Source organism: Sparus aurata, chromosome 1, assembly GCF_900880675.1.
Source record: "Sparus aurata chromosome 1, fSpaAur1.1, whole genome shotgun sequence".
Lineage (NCBI taxonomy): Eukaryota > Metazoa > Chordata > Actinopteri > Spariformes > Sparidae > Sparus > Sparus aurata.
The window spans coordinates 9180768-9199625 of NC_044187.1; the positions used below are offsets into that span (position 1 = coordinate 9180768).

The 18858-nt window shown below is 44.7% G+C and overlaps 1 long non-coding RNA gene across 1 annotated transcript in view; it reads right to left on the reverse strand.

Annotated features, from left to right (window-relative positions):
• Positions 1–18858, reverse strand: part of LOC115585068 (uncharacterized) — a 120597-nt gene that overhangs the window by 42030 nt on the left and 59709 nt on the right. Inside the window, exon 3 of the long non-coding RNA XR_003984658.1 lies at positions 9872–10010. This is a non-coding gene — a long non-coding RNA (uncharacterized LOC115585068). The remainder of the gene's footprint in view (positions 1–9871; positions 10011–18858) is intronic.

Consider the following 18858-nt stretch of genomic DNA (forward strand, 5'->3'; position numbering starts at 1 on the left):
GAGGGAGGGAGGGGGAGTTCGGAAGGGAAGAAGGGAGGAGGTGTGGTGTGGGTGTGTGTGAGTGTGGGTGGGGGGGGGAGGGGAGGTATAGCCCTGACATTTCAAATTAAGCTCTTCAAGTTCAAAAGCAAGAGTTCTTATCGCTTTTCCTCTCATTCATTTTCCAATTTCTGCCCTTCTCTCCCTCCATCTCTCCGCGAGTCTGGCCTCCTTCTCACTGATCTCCACCGCCGCTCTCCATCCTCCTCCTCCTCCACCAGCACCACCTCTCTTTCTCCATTTCCTTCCTCATTACTCGCTCCTTTCTTCCTCCTGCGCTCTCCTCCTCTTCACTATACCTTTGAGAGATTAGCAGTTTGGAGAACAGCCCTGTTGAGAGCCTTTTTCAAGTCCGGGACATCAAAAGAATCATGATTATTACAATACCACGTAGACTCGTGTGCGCGTAAGAAAGAAAAAAAAAAAAGCTTTTCTTATCTTAACACACACGCCCACATGCACACAGACACATTCACATGCCAAACCATAATTCCGACTTGAGGGTGCAATCACACCATGCTTGTTTTGAGTGGCTTAGTGTTGGTATTTCCTCCAACAAAAAATGGCGAAATCATTGAAAAAATGAAGCTTTTTCAAACCGAGGCCTTCAAGGTGTCGTTGGTGAGTTCCGGGCCGTCTGTGGCGTCTGTTGTCGGTGCGGTGTGTCCCGCATGGTTGGTACTAAACGGCCCTTGTTGGCGTCTTTTTGGCTCATTTAGCGGTCAGAGTTGGTGGCGATCACTCCGATTGGCTGCTCAGTGTTGTCGCCCTGTCGCTCTAGTATCCGTAGTGTCCTTTTGTCCTCACTCATATCCTTTGCCAGCGCCATTCTCAACTTTTCATATCGGACAAATTCAAGGTTAGAAGCGGCTCCATTAGGGAGAGTGATGTCAGGAATATGCTTCTTAATCATAACGCAAAACAGGTGGGAAAAAGGACAAAGGGAGGAACTGAAAAACGAATCATGGCAGGTGAAGAACATAGAAAACGGTGTGTTCAAGTGCAGCTGTGACACAGGAACTGTGAGGCAGTCGGACTTCAACGCAGCTGGTTCTTTGACGTCAGTTTGGTGTGTCGGGGCCTTCAAGTTAAACGCTGCACATTTATTTTCCAACATCATCCCGTCCTACATTTACACACTTAGTCCAGTGGTCCTGGAGCATATGGGTCTAAACTTTCTGCAGACAGGAGTCCACAGCGGCGATAACATCATCATCACTTTTAAAATGGCGACCACAAGCTCCTTCCTCATCTTGGGGAAGAAGTGTTGTCTCTGATAAATAGAAACAGCTACCACAAGAGTTATTAGCTTCAAGCTTCCTGCATAACCGCTCAAAGAGTTGGACTGAACATGCAGGAAACAGGAGCTGTATTACTCATCTCCTTCCCCCCTCGCATGTTAGGTCCTACAACATCGTCCTCAACATGTCTGAATACAAATAGTTGTTGTTGTTGGTTAAAATGTCTGATTTAATCCCACTTTTACACCATCTGTATCGTGTGTTTGTGTCGTGAAACAACTAGTAAGTGATCACACCGAAGAGTTGAAGTTGATAAATGGGTATAAACCTGTTGAGCCCAAGCAAACTGGCTTAACTAGACACATACAATTAGTCTGCAAAGTAGCATTATGGACCCGTTATAGACTGATTACGATCTGAAACAGTCCGATGAGCCACTGCTGAGTGGAAGTCAGTGTTTGACTCAGTTTGTTTACAAGACGACAGTTCTGGCACAGCGCTGAAGAAGCTCAGCTGCTTCATTCATGCTTTCTACATCGCCGGCTCATTCAGCAACTTTTTGGCTCCCGCTGGTGTCATCATCATATTTGTACGAGTGTAGAGCACGGCCTTTATTATTCTCCTCTCGCTGTTACGCTAATGATGCACTCAGCACCAACTCCTCCACCACAGTGTCGTCCTCCTTTCTGGTTTTAAAATCTAGATAATGATGTAAATGTTTACTGAGGGAGAATCTGCTCTCGCAGCATGCTTAGACAGCCCCTGCAAGTGGTTTCACAGTTACCGTAGGTTTGACTTTTACAGTATGTTAATGTTAATGTAAACGATCAGTCCTTTAAAGTTAAAGAGTTTGAGATAGTGGATTTAGGGTTGTTATTCCTGCAATTCGACAATTTAAAGTCAAAATCTCGCCAAAATGCAACCTTTTTGTGAATGTACCCAATTCAAACGTTTGTTTAAAAGCTTAATTATGATGAAAACGCCACTTCTAAGAATTACCGTATTTTTTTATTTTCAGGTCAAACTCATTTTCAATGGGAGTGCTACGGGCACTTTTACGATAGCATCAAAATCTATTTTTAAAACACTAAGAAGTCTCGACACAACATGAAACTTTGCTGATAATGTCACCAGGGTCTCTACACATGAACACGAGCATTGAGAACATTGTTTGTGTACACAGAGTTTACCCTGCCAGTCGATAAGTATCGATCTCCGAATGCAACGTAACCTCGAGGACAGTTAAGGTGGAACTACTGTCTTCCGACAACAACGCGATATCTCACGTGACTTTACCGGCTTTTTATTTTAGTATTGTTTCTTATATGAGGCTCCTTTTTCAACTTCAAGGTCAATATTGTTTTTCGCTAACAACAAAACAACAAATTATCTGTGCATTTATATGGAACTAAGCTTTAGGAGCGTTCCACCTTAACTGTCCTCCGGGTTACGTTGCATTTGAAGATCGATACTTCTTGGCTGGCAGGATGGCGGCTAGCGGAACAAGCTAATGCTAACGTGAGTTGTTCAAAAACATTCTTTTTAGTAAACTCTGTGTACACAAACAATGTTCTCAATGCTCGTGTTCATGTGTAGAGACCCTGGTGATACTACGAGCAAAGTTTCATGTTGTGTCGAGCCTTCTTAGTGTTTTAAAAATAGAGATTTTGATGCTATCGCTAAAGTGCCCGTAGCACTCCCATTGAAAATGAGTTTGACCCGAAAACAAAAATATGGTAAATCTTAAAAGTGCCTCTCTCGTCATAATCATGCTCGTATACGAAGGTTTGACTCATATACATTCACAAAAAAAGCCTAGGTTGCATTTTGGCGAGAGCTTCACTTTAAATCTGTCGGGAGTCATCACCAAGTCTTTAAAGACTTCACCAGTACCGGTTCTGTGCTCTCAGGTAAATGTTCTCACTTCAAAGTGTTCAAAATGTAAACCTGTAATCCGCCTCAGCACACGAACACAACAACACAGACCGTTTCCTCGTGACTTTGACAATGAAAGCAGGATTGTGCATCGTATTGGCCTTCGCTTTAGACAAATTGAAGGATGCACAGACATACAAACAAGTGTCATTCTCCAAAGCAGACTTTGTCAGTCTCCATCACAGGCAGTGGGAGACGGCCTGAAGAGTTCTCCTCCCTGCGGACCGAGCGAGGGAGACGGAGGGTGAGCAGGCTGAGGGAGGGAGGGAGGGAGGGAGGAGGACCGGAGACGGATGGGAAATGGCAAGGATGGAGGGGAAGGAGCAGTAGAGAGGATACATTACATAATTTGTGTTCCCCTCTTCTGTCTTTCCTCCTATTGGCTGTCTGATTAGTCTGACCTTGATGCAGCCGCAGCTCAGCCGCGCTCCTGTTGAACTCTGGGTAATGAAGCCGGCGTTTACAAATAGAGAAATAAACACCTGGCTCCCCGGGAATGGTAATAAGCTCTCTCCCTCTGTATCTTTATCTCTGCTCCGCACCCATTCACATTTCCTCTGTCCTCCTCCCTTTGTCACCCTCTATCTCCCTCACGCGCTTACTTTTCTTCACCCCCTTTTCTCTCCCTCCTCCTCCTCCCCCTCCCTCTCTATCTGTTTCAGCAGGGAGTCTAAACTCCCCAGATTTCCAGTTTACCTTCTGATTAAGGAGCGAGTTGAGCGTTTCTATTCCCTCTGTCTCCCTCCTCCGTTCCATCCCTCATTCATGTGCTGCCACGGTAACTAGCCTATTATCTGACAGTTCCACTCCACTGACCTGCCCAATAACAGCTTTCACATCCCTATAAATGCCCCGGAGAGGGCGAGAGAGACAGAGAGAGAGAAACAGAGAGACAGAGACACACAGGAGGAAAGAAAAAAAAAAAAAAAAAAAAAAGGAAGCGTGTTTGTGTGTGTTGTGTGTGTGTGTGTGTGTACGACTGGACGTGCGCGTGTGCTTGTGCATCAACGTATAAACCCTGGAGATTGCCCCGTGTTATAAACATTTACGCCGGGCTAACAGATCATCTCCGAGATCCGGGATTGGTCCGACTCCCCCCCTGTCCCCCCGGCGAATTGAAAGCCCAAGATTAGCGAGATGATAGCTTTTCAGATTGGCGAGGAAACACAGAAATGAGTTTCACCGGGTGAGTTTACGGAGGTTAGATTGGAGCAGTTAAACGGCGGATAAATTGATGCTTCTCTCATTGTCTCTCCACCAGTATAGCGGCTAAATCTATTAGCCGCCAACGACCCGTTTCGCCTCGATAGAAAAGCAGAGACAACAGGCGAGGACGGGGAGTGGGAGGTTTGAGTAAAGTGGAAATATTTGGGGGGGGGGAGCTGAGGAAGTTGAGAAGAGGCCTCTGTGATTAAAGACACTGTGAGTATTTACTGACAGTCGTTTTGTAGTGTACTTCAAAAAGCACTTAAAACAAGCTTTGGCGGGGGGGTCCGGACTCAGAGTTACAGGGGCACTGGCCCCTGTTGGCCCCCCCCTAGAACTGCCCCTGGTGGGAAGTCAGGTGAAGTTTTGTTGTCCACAAAACATTTCTGGAGCTTCACAGCAGAACAGTGATGCAGAATTCAACAAAAAACAACCAAAAACATACATAAAATAGCTCCATACAAGTCCCCTGAAGTCCAGAGATCTCCAATTGACATGAAAAGACTTTATTTACATGTTCAACGTGCGGTCGAGCTCGTCGGATGGGACGAACGCTAACTAGTTTAGCTATGCAGCTGCGGTGAAGATTTCATCTTAAGACATCTCAGGGCTTCCAGAGACTTGGATTACGCCGACGAGCTGTAGGGAGACATTTTAATTTATTTGACATTTTCTTCAGTTGTTCAGGAGAGCGCTGTAACGCTGTTTTGCCGCGAAGCTCCAGAAACGTTGCATGAACCGCGAGGCATCGTCACTTTCATTCCCACTTTCCATCGGCGAGAGGTTGAGTAGATTATCACTGAATTTTCATTTCTGAGTGAACTTCTTGCTTCGGCACAATTTTGAGGCACTTGTACTTTATTTGAGAATTCTCATTTTCAGCTACTTCAGACTCTGACCTGAGTCCTTCACACAGAAATCCTCCCACAGGTTCAGCAGCGTTTAACTGCATAAAGAAATCGTCCACAGGCTTGTCAAGGCGGCCGAGAGAGAGAGAGAGACGGGGAAGGTCTCGCTACAATCTGCTCACATATGACCATTAAAAGTGATTAATACATTTAACACACACATGTAAATGACTACAAATTGTTACATAGAGCTGCTTTCAGTATATAACATAGTAAAACTTCTATACAAGCACTGCAACACATTGTTGTGCTAGCATCAGCATGCTAACACATGATTTGCTAACATTCTGGTCGCTGGTATAATGCTTATCGACTCAGCTGATCATGTTAGCATGCTATTATAATTAGCACAACAATTATGGGAATGAGATATGAATGAACTTATTGGACAAATTACATGTTTTACTTCATGGTAGCACTTTGCTGTTCGGACAGTGAAGGGGTCACCAGAACAAGGGGAGCAAATGTCAAGACATTTAATTTAAAATCAAAGACGTCAACCTCTTGCCTCATTTAAAAATTAGAGGCTCGTCAAAGTCCTTACAGCCGGCTTGTATCGGCTGGTTATTGGCAATCCTCCGTGTAGTGACTGAGATATTTCAGTGTGGACCAAAGCAGCAGATTGACTGACAAATGCACAGATGTTGCTTTTCCTGGAGGCACATCGCTGGTTTAGCTAAAAAATCAACACCTGTTTTCATTTAACAAATAAATATAAAGAGTTTTAATTCTAAACTTTTACTGACTTCAAGACCAGTTTGTCCTCGTTCGATTGTTGACAGAAATAAAACTCAAAACACTTTTGGATTGTCCGCAACATCCCCCAAAAAAAATACATCAGAGTCAAACGCTTGTGTTCTGTGGTGTGTAACATTCAATTTATTAAAGGTTTAGCAAAAGAAAAACAGTCTTCGGAGCTGTGAGCTTACACGCAAAAGAGACACGGCCTTTACACTACAGCACAGCAGAACAACACACACACACACACACACACACACACACACATATATATATATATGGTACAACCAGAGACACACAACTAATCCTTCTTGCAGAATTAACTGCATCACAAGTCCTGGTCGCATTAGAAAGTTGATAAATTACATTTGATAAAAGTCTCTTCAATAGACTGGGTCAGTGTGTGTGTGTGTGTGTGTGTGTGTGCAGCGCCTCAAAGCCACGGAGTTTGAAGGGAAACACTTTAGAGGAGGAATTTAATGAGTCCATTTAGCGATGATTAAGTAGAATGACAGTCAAATGATGTGGACTCGGTCTTAATAAGAGCCGTCCTCCTAATCCCCCCCAATCTGTAAATATCTGCTCCAGAAGAGTCCACACAGGGCTGGATTTAAAGTTCCACTCTGATTCTGCGCTGACACGAAAGAAACGGAAAAGACCCCTCTTCATCGCCGCCTCCCCACCCTCGCCCCTCACTTACACAGCCCGGCCTGCTGGATCACACAGAACCAGCGCAGCCCGAGCAGTTCTGATGTGTAGGTCACAGAATATTCCAGCATTTTTGTTCAAACTTCAACTCATTTTGTTTGAAATGTTACTGATATTGGCATCAGACATAAGACGGTACAGGTTGCCTTTATTCGAATGTCGCAGCAAGAACTAAACTTTGCACTGGAAGGATAAATTCACCATTCTAAGTTTTATGTGCGCAGCAAAATGACGTGCATCGAAGCAAAGCCATTCCAGTCTGAAGGGAAACAAGAAAAGTCGCTCATTCTTTGCTTGAATGCCGATGACAAGATCACAACGTTGCTTCTTGGCTTCCAGGTCGGCCCCCGTTCCCTTTCTTGGGATCAACAAAGCTCTCTATGTATCTGTTTCTGACGACAGACCACGGTGCTGATCGTTTCACACTGTTTTTTGCTAACATCAGATGTGACTGCATACAATGATGCATCTGTGAAGAGTGTAGCGTCATTACATCGGTGTCTTTGGCCTCGCACGCACCTGAGGGAGTGTCGAGTGCTGCTTAGAGCTCCCCAGCAACATCTCTAACCATCCTGTTAATTTGTTTTTCCTTTCAATGTAGACAAAGCTAAAACATAGAACACTAACAGGTGACGTGGAAGCGCAGATACCAAGCTTGCTCATCAGTTATTGGACTACGGAGTGAAAATGGGCCGATCTTAGGAAGGAACTGCGACGTATTTACTGTTTTTTTTGTGTGCTATGGAGTTTTTTTTGCGTCCTTAATAAAGTAATTGTGCCTGTAATACATGTAACACCTCCTTATAAAGCCAGTTCTTTAATTTGTCCTTGTCACACTGGACAAAAAACCCACTAATATCCAGATTCGGTCCTTAATATGAATGTGTATAATGAGTATATACTCTTCACGGCTCCGACTGGCAGCAATGAAAACTCAACAGCCGGGTAAACGCGTCCGTTCTCGCCCCTTTTCAGACACGATGCTATGACCTGTATTGAAGGTAAGAATGCTCGCTGACTTTTAAGACACATTTAACGTCTTCTGGATGTAAGCTAATGAGGTTTATGATCTGCTGTTTTCAATTGAGAAAAAAAGAGGAAGGCAAACTCGTCTCCTGTCAGTAAAAGTAAAATGTCTTTTCTTAGAGTGCACAGACGCGCTTATTCTGGTGTAAACGCACTTATAGTTTGACCCAACAGATGTTTAAGTTGTGGCATTTGTACACAGGTTTAAGTGCCATGGCTGTTATAGCATATGCAAACAAGAAAGTAATTTATTGTGGAGTTCTTGGTTCATTTTCAGTTGCCCTCACGTTTTACCAGCGACGAAAAAAGTCTTGTTTTACGCGAAGAAAACTTTTACTTGATTGTTTAAGTAGTCGATAAAACCTTCGCGGACATGTAAAAGTTTCCCTCTGTGGCCACTGTTGTGTCAGAGCTGGTGAAAAAAAAAGAAAGAAAAAAAGAAAAGAGGGGTTTGACCTGAAAGAGGGAAAGAGAGGAGGAAGAGGAGGAGAGCAGAGAGCGCGATGTCTGGGATGTTTTTGAGACGCTCTGAGATGAAAAAGGTGAGAAGGGCCACAGGAATGGTTTCCCATGATCCCGCTTGACCTGACCTGGGCCGGGCTACACTCGGCTGGTGGTGTGTGTGTGTGTGTGTGTGTGTGTGTGTTGGGGGTGTTTTCGGTCTGTCTCGCTGCTGTAAACAGTGTTCCTCGTGGGCAGAGGTTAGAGTCCTTAAAGAGTCTGCAGTCTTTCCTCGCGTATATCAGCTGTGACACGTTATTGGAATGAATCATGTCGGTAACATCAGATCCACAACAACACACCGCCAGTTTAAGATTACCCAAATCTAATCTGCGTCTGTGCGCATCTGAGTGTATTAAAGAGGCAACGGTAGCTCAGCGAGCATAATAAACCACCGAACCAATCACGTATCGGTTTCATCAGGGGAGTTTCCAACATCCTTCGCTCTAATTGGCTATCATGTAATCCGGTGTCCCTGAAGACTTTCTATCCATCCATTACTCCCTCTTTTCTCACTCTCACCATCTCTTCCTGGTACAGGGCCCCCCCCCCCCTTCTCCACCTCCTCCCTCTCCACCTCCTCTCTCATTTCAACTTGTTTTTACTCCATCCGACTCCTCGTCTTCGCTCCTCGCTCGCTTCCACTTTGCCCATTTTTTAAATCTACCAGATTTGCAAATGAAAAACTTGACACCTCTTCCTCTCCTCAGATATCCCGCACTCCTCCCTCACCCTCTCTTCCTCCCCTCGTCTCTCCCCTCTCACCCTCTCTCTCTCTCTCATTTTTTCTCTCCATCCTCTCCCCCCTGTCCCCCTCTTCCTCTCCTCTCTCCCTCTCTCTCTCTTCAGGGGGAGTCATTGAGTGTGTAATCGCTTGGTTACGGTGTGTCAGTCTGCGTCTGAACCCACCATCTGTCCTCTGGGCTTCCGTCTGGGACTGCAGACACACACACTCTCACACACACACACACACACACACACACACAGTGCAAATATACAGACTCACACAGCCGAGCCAAGCTCATTCACACCACAATATGATGACAGCTGTATCACCCACCTATTGACATGGGCTGTCAGAGGGGCAGTGACTAACATAACACATTATGACATATCCCACACACCCAGGTGGCGACTACAGTGCACACACACATTGTTCTGGGTTATAATTGTTCTTCCATTAGGGCCGAACGGAAAAAACGACAACACCCGATCAAAAGATAAAGACGCTCACAGGTTCAGCGACGGCTTTGTCAAAGAAAAACAGGATCTGGAATCGAGATCTTCCAGTGCAACTGGAGCAGATTCAAAACGTGTAACAGGCTGGCGACAGCACACTCGTGACGTATGCAGACGTTCGGTGGAGCGGCTGCTGTACGCAAGAGCGGCGCCCACGTGGTGCGTAAGTGCCACCGAGATCTGCTCCGCAAGCGTAAAAATGGGCCCCTCTGCTATTTATAGTCTTTACACGAGGCGTACGTGGTCCTTTGAGACAGAAATGTCTCATGCAGCGACGATATTTTGGTAAATTAAACGACCTGGGTGCAGGAAATGAATAGGTGAATTTACCTGACTGACGGCAGGTGGCTGCTCGGTGACTTTATCTAGATTACCGTCGTCTGGATGCTCGAGGACGATACTTCAGCGACTTCCACGAGCCGACCGAAGTCCCACAGCTCCTGAATATCAACTTCTTCCAAACCGTTATCTGTATGGAACCGGACAGCACAAGACGCAGACATATTTCACATTTGAAGGAACAAAGAAAAGTCAAACGTAGTCACAAGATGGCGGAGGAGACGCTGCGTACTTTACAAGTAGTGAGATGTGAGCTACAGCTATCTTGCCAAGTGAAACTGCCACCCTTCGTCAAGATCTAAGCAGAGAGATCTATCTCTCGGGACGGAGACCGTAACCAATAGATTACTGCAGTCTGTAGATGTTAAAGGCAGGGACGGTGATTCTGGAGAGGGATAGCTGATCGTGGAGTTTCATTCCCAGGCTGTCCGCTACGATGTTTTGGGTTATAATTCAGGTTGAACGCCGACATAAAGCATCAGTGTTTGACAACCTGGGAATGAGACTCAACAATCAACCATCCCTCTACGTAATCACCTTCCCTGCCCTTAACTTATCCATATTACACAAATCAGTGGGAACTTTTCACTTGACTTAAATGTCTCGTATACGTGTCTTTGACTCACACAAACCTGAAGCATACGTGTGTTCTGCTTCACATCAGCACTGCTGACACACATCACGTGTTCGGTGTAGCTGGACTGTAACGAACTGAGGATTCATAAAGAAACGTGCTTTATGGTTTCATTTACCAATTCATAAAAGTGAAGTTTCAAATCCTGCTTTCACAGAATAATTGCAGCATAATTCTTGGTTCATTCAACTGTTGGATGACTGTAATGACTGCAGTACCTCAGAATAAAATGTTGGTATAGTACGTTTCTGCAAACCTTGGTTGATTTGAATTTGTGTGTTTTGTACGCATCATATCAACATTGCTATAATACGTGTGACCACAGTTACATTACATGATTCAGAGTGCATTCATAAGAGCGGACCTTCATGTCAGGAGGTGCAGGAGATGATGTCGTGACAGCGAGGAGAGATGCCTGTTCGAGATGGTGTCTCGACATTTGTGAAGTGAAACCACTGCATATTTTCGACGGGACAAATTTTAGGTTATAAAAACTGCTATTTCTGAGGAGGATGTCATTCACTGTGCAGATTGTAAAGACCACTGAGGCAATGGGATTGTGATTTTTGGCCATATAAATCACCGTGGCTGTTTGTGGGAACAAAACTCTGTATTTTAATCAAAACATCTTCTTTTCCGAACCCCAACCAAGTTGTTTTTGTGCCTAAACATAACACGATTGTAAACACAATGTTGTCACGACATAAGATTTAAAACTGAACCAAAAGAAATGTTAAGTTAAACATTTCAACATATTCACGGGTTTGCAGAAATGTGCATTGGGTACATTTATTCTGGGGCCATTGTTCGAGACAGCGTTTCAGCATTTGTAAGTGTGACACCACTGGATATTTTAATGAAACGTAGGTAAATATTTTCCTGTTTAGTCTTAAAGGGATATTCCAGTGTAAATTTAATCCATGGTCTAAATCACTGTGAAACTGTGTTAGACTCCCTCTCGAGAGATCAAGTTAGCAGACCGCTAATTTACGGAGTTTTATCAACCTCAGAAACGACTGCACGACATCAATACACTGCAGTAAATGGATCCAAATATAAACCGCCACCAAAAAGCCACAAATAATGCTCAGAACAGCACCAAACTTCAGCAACAGTACAAATAGGGTCTCAGCACATAGTCCGGGGCATCTAACCTCCGCTAGCTTAGCTGGATTTCTACTGTGAAGCTAAAAAACAGAGTTCAACTCTCCTCCATCAGCTTCCGGGTCGGGGAAGTCCCGACGTGACGATTACCGAGTGCGGTTAGAAATGCTCAATTCCGTTCTTTTCCCTGTCCGCTCTCGATAATAACTGTTATAAACTGGCAGGTAAGACACATATGAACTTTGATTGCGTTTCCATGGAGTCATAATCATACATTTTCATCCATGAGCCTGTGGAACTCTACTGCACTCGGTAATCGACTCGTCGGGACTTCCCGTCAACAGGAAGCTGCTGCAGAAGAGTGGTAAATTTAGTCAGCTTTTCAGTAGAAATCCAGCTAAGCTAGCGGAGGTTAGATGCCCCAGACTATGTGCTGAGACCCTATTTGTACTGTTGCTGAAGTTTGGTGCTGTTCTGAGCATTATTTGTGGCTTTTTGGTGGCGGTTTATATTTGGATCCATTTACTGCAGTGTATTGTTGTCGTGCGGTCGTTTCTGAGGTTAATAAAACTCCGTAAATTAGCGGTCTGCTGACTTGATCTCTCGAGAGGGAGTCTAACACAGTTTCACGGTGTGTTAGACCATGGATTAAATTTACACCGGAATATCCCTTTAAGTCAAAGGATTATCTTCTCCTAACCCTAACCAAGTGTTTTTTGTGCCTAAACCTAATGAGACGATTAGTGTCGTCACAACATCAAATTCAACATTCACCAACAGAAATCTTAAAGTTTCAGCATTTCAAACATAACGTTTATATCAAGAAATGCATATTGCATACACCAACATGTATTCTGTGAGTTGGAGTTGAAAACACAGGTGAAGAGGACGAGTCGAAGTGGCCGAGACATAAAAGTGGAACCACTGTGGCTCTGCAGGGTGCAACATGACTCACAAGAGAGCAACAGGAGCTTCCTAAAATACTTACCAACTAAATACTATTATGATAATAAGTATTTTCATCCTCGCTCTGTTTTCTGTTTAACTGAGTGAGAACTTACAAGATTCAATGACGGGAAACCCAAAGACATCATGTCACTGCATGTGTGTTTAAGATTAGAAGAGACAGCGGTCGCGCTTCGGTGGACAATCATCAGTGATCGTCACCAATGCAACAACTATTAACCTTTGGTGTGTTCAGTGTCTATCCGTGTGTGTGTGTGTGTGTGTGTGTGTGTGTGTGTGTGTGTTTGGAGATACAGAGAGATGGAAGTAGGCCAACGCTGCCGCTTCAACAATGGTGAAAGTACAAAAGAGAAGAAAAGGCAACAAGAGAAAACACAATAAAATTCTGTCCGCTGCACGGTGAGGCAGCCCGAGAATATGTGCATAACAAACCAATTATACCTCATCACAGCTGCACGGGAGTAGAGAGGCATCGGTGCATGAAATAGTCTATTATGATAAGAATTAAAATAGTCTATCAAGATCAGATCTAGAAGTAGTGCGGTGTGATAAGAGCTAAACAGGCAGACTGTAAACGTGGTACACGATCACATCCTCCGATACGTCCCCCGGGTTTCACATCAGTGGAAACGCCCGCCAGCGAGGCCCATTTAAAACAGTTAAAACACAGCTTTGATCACATTAACGGAGAAGAAAGGCATAACTCGCACTGTTTAGTTAGTTTGTGCTATTTTTTCACTTCACAAGAAAGAGAAAGAACGAGGAAAAAGTGGGAAGACGGTCTGAACAACGAGTCCTCGTGACTGAACTGTTGAAAAAATGACCCACATGGACGATGCAAGGACGGTCAGCTGCACCTATAATTAAAGTTTGAGAGTGTCGACGACTGTAGTCTCTGAAACCACCGAGATCCACGGCAGGTCCAAACCTCGTGGTCCAGTCCGGAAACATCATCCACTTCTCTGCTGTCATCTTTTATTTTTCTTTTATGGCACTTTGAATAGAAACGCCATGTAATGTAGCCATTTACGATGTTTTGACTATTTAAAAAAGAGCACCAGATATATTTAAAGGCAGGATATACAAGAATTGGAGTAACCGCTTGCTTGCTTGTAGCTGCCATTGGATAGTTAACTCAGCGAGCTAGCAATGTGGGAGCTCCGGACCAGGGGACTGTTGTGTGGTTTTTCCACTGGCATTTATTTGAGCCAAGCTGCACCCTGGATGGAGCTCCTCCTGAGTAGGTTTAAAATGTGCCCACGCTGCCTCCGAGCAGGCCACAGTGACATCTCATGACCACGGCTAACCCGTGACGAGCCCGTTCTTTACCTCAAACAAACCTGTGTGGTGAGACTGATCTCAGGTCTGTCCTCGTCCCTCGTGCTCGCAAATATCGGCTGTTTCATCACGTTTGCTTTCACCAGTTTCAGTTAAGTAACTGCTGGTGAAAACCCAACACAAAGCTTTTAACTAACTAGATAACAGAGGACGTTTGCCACCGGATAAATGGAGCTCTGTTAGCAGCTTTGTGTGTGTGTGTGTGTGTGTGTGTGTGTTTACAGCCATCCTCTGACCAACTACACAAGACTAGCACATCATCCGTTAAAGACACACCTTCACACAGGTAGTATCATTGTAAGGGAAATGTAAATCAAACTGAGAGGAGCCAGGCCGACAGATATGATGGAGAAAATGTTTGGACCACGAGCACAGGAGCTTCGGACCGACAGCGGCCAAGACGTGCTGGTTATTTCTTACACACTGCACCTTTAAATTGCTCAAACAACCAAAGGTGTTTAATGACAAACCAGACAAAATCAGATGCTTTGTTCATCCGCTCCAACCACTTCCTGTCGCCGCACTACAAGAACTGCGTCCTGCGTCTGCGACCGAAACATAAACACACACGGTTTAAAGCTGTTTGAATAAAACAAGCGATGACGACAGTTTTCTGTGGAGGAACGGTTTCCGACGGAGGAGAGGTGTTGGATTATTCATCCAGAAATCTTTCCCCTGTTACACTGAAAATCCGTTTGAGAGACACATTAGATATGAGTGTGTGTGTGTGTGTGTGTGTGCGCGTGTGTGTGTGTGATAGATGGCCTCTCTCGCTCTGACAGATGCTGTAGAATCACTCAGCCACGCCAGCCCCGGCTGGTTACCGGGGGCAACCCTGTAAATCTGACATTATGGGCTGTTGACAGGAGAAACGGTTGTTATCATAACCCGCAGTGAGTTACAGGAAACACACACATCTCTCAAGTTTTCAGTATGTCAGGAATATAGCGTTACACACACACACACACAGAGAGAGAGAGAGAGAGAGATCGACTGAAATGAGGTATTTGGAGATAATTTGGATTTACAGCTCTGCAGCGTATGAAGGTACGGGTAAGTGTGTGATGAAATGGTGTGTGTGTGTGTGTGTGTTGGAGGTCACTGTCTACATGTTTTATATCTCAGCGAGAGGGATGATAGAGTGAAGTGATGAGTGTGGGAAACCTCGCGATGAGCAGGTCACAGGAAACAAGATATCTTACCTGGCCCTGTCTAATCCTCACCATGAAATGATCTCCAACACACACACACACACACATTTACGCAGCGCACACACACGCTGCCATGCTTCCAGTTTCATGTCATGATTACGCTTTTTGAAACCAAAATATTCCCTCTCTCTCTCTCTCTCTCTCCCTCGGCCCGTCTTCTTCCTCCTCTGTCTCTCGGCCTTTTTCCCCCTCTTCTCCTTCCTCCGTCTGTCGCGCTCCGTCTGGGTGTTCCAGCAGTAATGGTGTGTGCTGTGGGAGCAGCAGGAATGGCCATTACCATCCATGGATCACTGGCAGAGGCCGGCACACAGTGGACTCACATGAGAGAGGGAGAGGGAGAAGGAAGGAGCGAGGGGGAGGTCAAAAAGCTAGCAGAGAGCAAAAAAAAAAAAAGAAGCGGATGAAGAGAAAAAGATGGCAGCGCTAGCAGGATATTATATCATCCAGTTATTATAATGAAGTCATTCCGCAGCGTTTGCGATGATGGAGGATTTCTAAGTAGTAGCTACGTTAAACCGCTTGATGGATTCGATGCAGATATAATCACACACGGGGCTGCGTTTTTTTTTTTGTGTGTTTTTTTTTCTAGTTGCGACTGAATTTTGGATGGAAACGTCTCCAAACATGCCTCAAACCCACAGATTTATGGGTACTAAAATAAGGAGAGATTCATCGACGTGGCTTTATTTCATTCGGGGCATTCAAGTCGACGTCAAACACAACGTTTCATATTTTATCTGCTCGGCTTCGGACGGGTGAGAGAGGGCGGATGGATGAGGGGAACATTTATGGCAGCAAGCTCGCTGTCTTCTTGGACAAAAAGTCATTTATAACAGGACGTAGGTTTGAAACTTCATAATAAGCCAACAGCTAATAGTTGTGAGGGACGTTGGTGAATGATTGATAAAAGCTTCCTCTGCTAAAATATTCCATCATGTCTGCACATGCAAATCTTGATAAATGAGGTTTTTTGGACTGGATGTTAAGTGGTTGACTGTCAACATAGCAACATAATTTATATTAAATGTGTCTCCCAGCTGTTCACTGTCAGCACATTTCATCTGTTGTTGTTTTTATCTATCGTTTCAACTCCTGGTAACCAAACCGTGGTTAAGATTTTCAAGCACTTGGGTAAAGTTAAGGAAAGATGGCGGTTCTGGGTAAATAAATAAAGTGATAAAAGTCAAGGTAGGGCAAAACCAAACCCTGGCTGCTGTGTCGCCATCAAATACATTTGAAAGTTGAGTTTAAATGCCCACGTGTTAATTCAGTGTCATCCTACAATTTTTTTTAACACAATTCAACGTCACCCAGCAGGTCATGTGTCGGCCTTTTTTTTACTCCTCTCCCCAACAAAGGGTAAAATGATTGTCACAGTGAGTATTTAGATCCTGTCTCCAAAGCCGTGTTTCCATTAAAAAACTCACAAACTTTTCTATATATCTCAAAAAATGTGTTACCATCAGTTGTTTTGGAGCGTTTAAACTAGGTACAGAAAAAGACAAAAACCACGTCCGGCAAAGGTAAAAACTTAGAACGGAAAGTTTCCATGTATTTTTCAAGCCAAATGGGTTTATAAACATCTTCTGTCTTTTTAGATGAAATAAATTACTAGCAGGGAAGACAAAGTAGGCCTAAGTTATGCTGAAAGAAGAGATTTACTTCCCTGTAGCCAAGTCTTCTCTGCAGCGCCCCCCATCAGTTATTTTGGGCACGAAAAGCCCAAACTTTACTTTTAATGGTCACTGGGACATAAAAATTGCTTAAAATGTGGCTTGAAATCTCTTTTTTTTCCTCAGATGCCCGAGCTTTCACCAAACCACCTACTTCTACGTCTCAACCCAGCGGTGCCGCGACACGTGACGTCATCAGCTCGTCCCACCAGAGCTCTTCAACTAATGTGAGAGTTTAATGTCAAATTTTTGATTAACCTCGCTGTTCTTGGTAATCTTGCGCATTAGCATGATTTTCTTCTCTTCCATGCCTGTTAGGAGTCCGTCTGCGACCAAAATCGGTTGAAACTGCGGTGAGACTCCACGGTGTGCTGAAATGTTTCCCAGCTCGGCTGTAATAAAGCAGACGACTGGCTTTTTTGTCACTGGACTTTTCCTATTCCGCGTCTGTGTTCTTGAACTGTCCCCTCTCGTACAACGTCTCTGTTCCTGCCGGTCCATAAAGAAGCGTTTTACATTATTTATTAAATATGAATTAAGTCTGTTGTGGCTTATGAACCTCATAACGTGTGCGAGAGAAATAAAAACCTGAGCACGAAAACAAAGGAAGAGATGGTTGAACATCTAACATACCTCCTCCAAAAAAAAAAAAAAACCCAGGAGCCGCGATGAGAGGACTACGCAGTCGTTCGGGGGCCGCGGCAGCATGGCGGGTTGTACCGGCGCTGACCTTTCTGTTGTAACACCCCCAGTATAAAGGGAAGTGCCACACAAAGAGGTCTATTAACAGAGAAACCAGATATAATGGGGAAACAAGATGGGCCTTTAATGGGGACAGGCAGGGCTGTCAGCATGCATAATGTAACAGTCGTGTTAAAACAACACTGGGCTCCATGTGCTCCCCCCTTCAAACACACTCTCTCTCTCTCTCTCTCACACACACACACACACACACACACACACAGAAACAACCTTATATGAGAAACCCAAGTTATTAATTCACACACTGGTCTTCATCTATGAAATATTCTCCATGCGCGGCGCACATTTCTCTTGCAAGGATGGGAATCATTGTTGTGTGTAATTATGAAGACAATGTTCGGAGGGATTATCAAAGAAGTAAGGGGGGAAGATAAGAAAGCGGCAGATGAAGAGGGTGCGGGGACGAGAAGAAAGGGAAGTAGAGGGGGAGAGAGGGAGAACGGAGGAGGAGGAGGAGGAGGAGGTGGTGAGAAGGAATAGACGGGGACGGAGAGAGAGAGAGGAGGGGAAAGATTACCCCTTCTCTCTGTTTGTCGAGCTATCGTTTCCCTCTCCCTCCTTCCTCCCCCCCTCCTCCCCACGTCCTCCCTCCTCCCTCGTTCCGTCTTTCTCTGTATTAGCATGATAAAGACGTGGTGGAATAGGGCAGCCGGCAGGTCTTTGGACATGGAGACAATGCTATCGCCAGAACAGGCGTCTACAGCAGGGGAACAGCCACCGAGGGACTATGCACCAACAACACACACGCACACACACACACACACACACACACACACACGTAACCTCTGATACGAATGGACAAACATGTAAACACACACAGAACCGTGGATTATAATGCCCAAGAGGAGTCGAACAATAAGAGGTAACATGCAATCAAAGACAGCCGGGTCTCCAAACTACAAGACACAGAGCTGCAGACAGTAAACACACACAGTAGCAGCAGCAGCAGCAGCAGGAGGATCCCGTTAATTGTTTATCTGCTGCAGAAAGTTAAAATTCACTAAAATCCCACCAAAAATAGGAGCAAGCAGATCTTTTCAAAAGGCCTCCCTCAAGGCGCGTGAGGGTCTCTCTGCCATGAGGCATATTTTTTGGCGAGGCTTTTTTTTTTTTTTCACGGTGGTTTTACAGCTGTAGTTAAGTTTTAAAGAACTCAGCGAGAAGAATGATGTAAATTTATACCAAAGAGGAAGTCTGATGACAATAAAGTCAATCTGCTCAGCAACGGTGGGCTGAAACAGAGTTTGTTTGAGCATTCTGTGCAACTTTAACACATTAAGTGGTAAATAT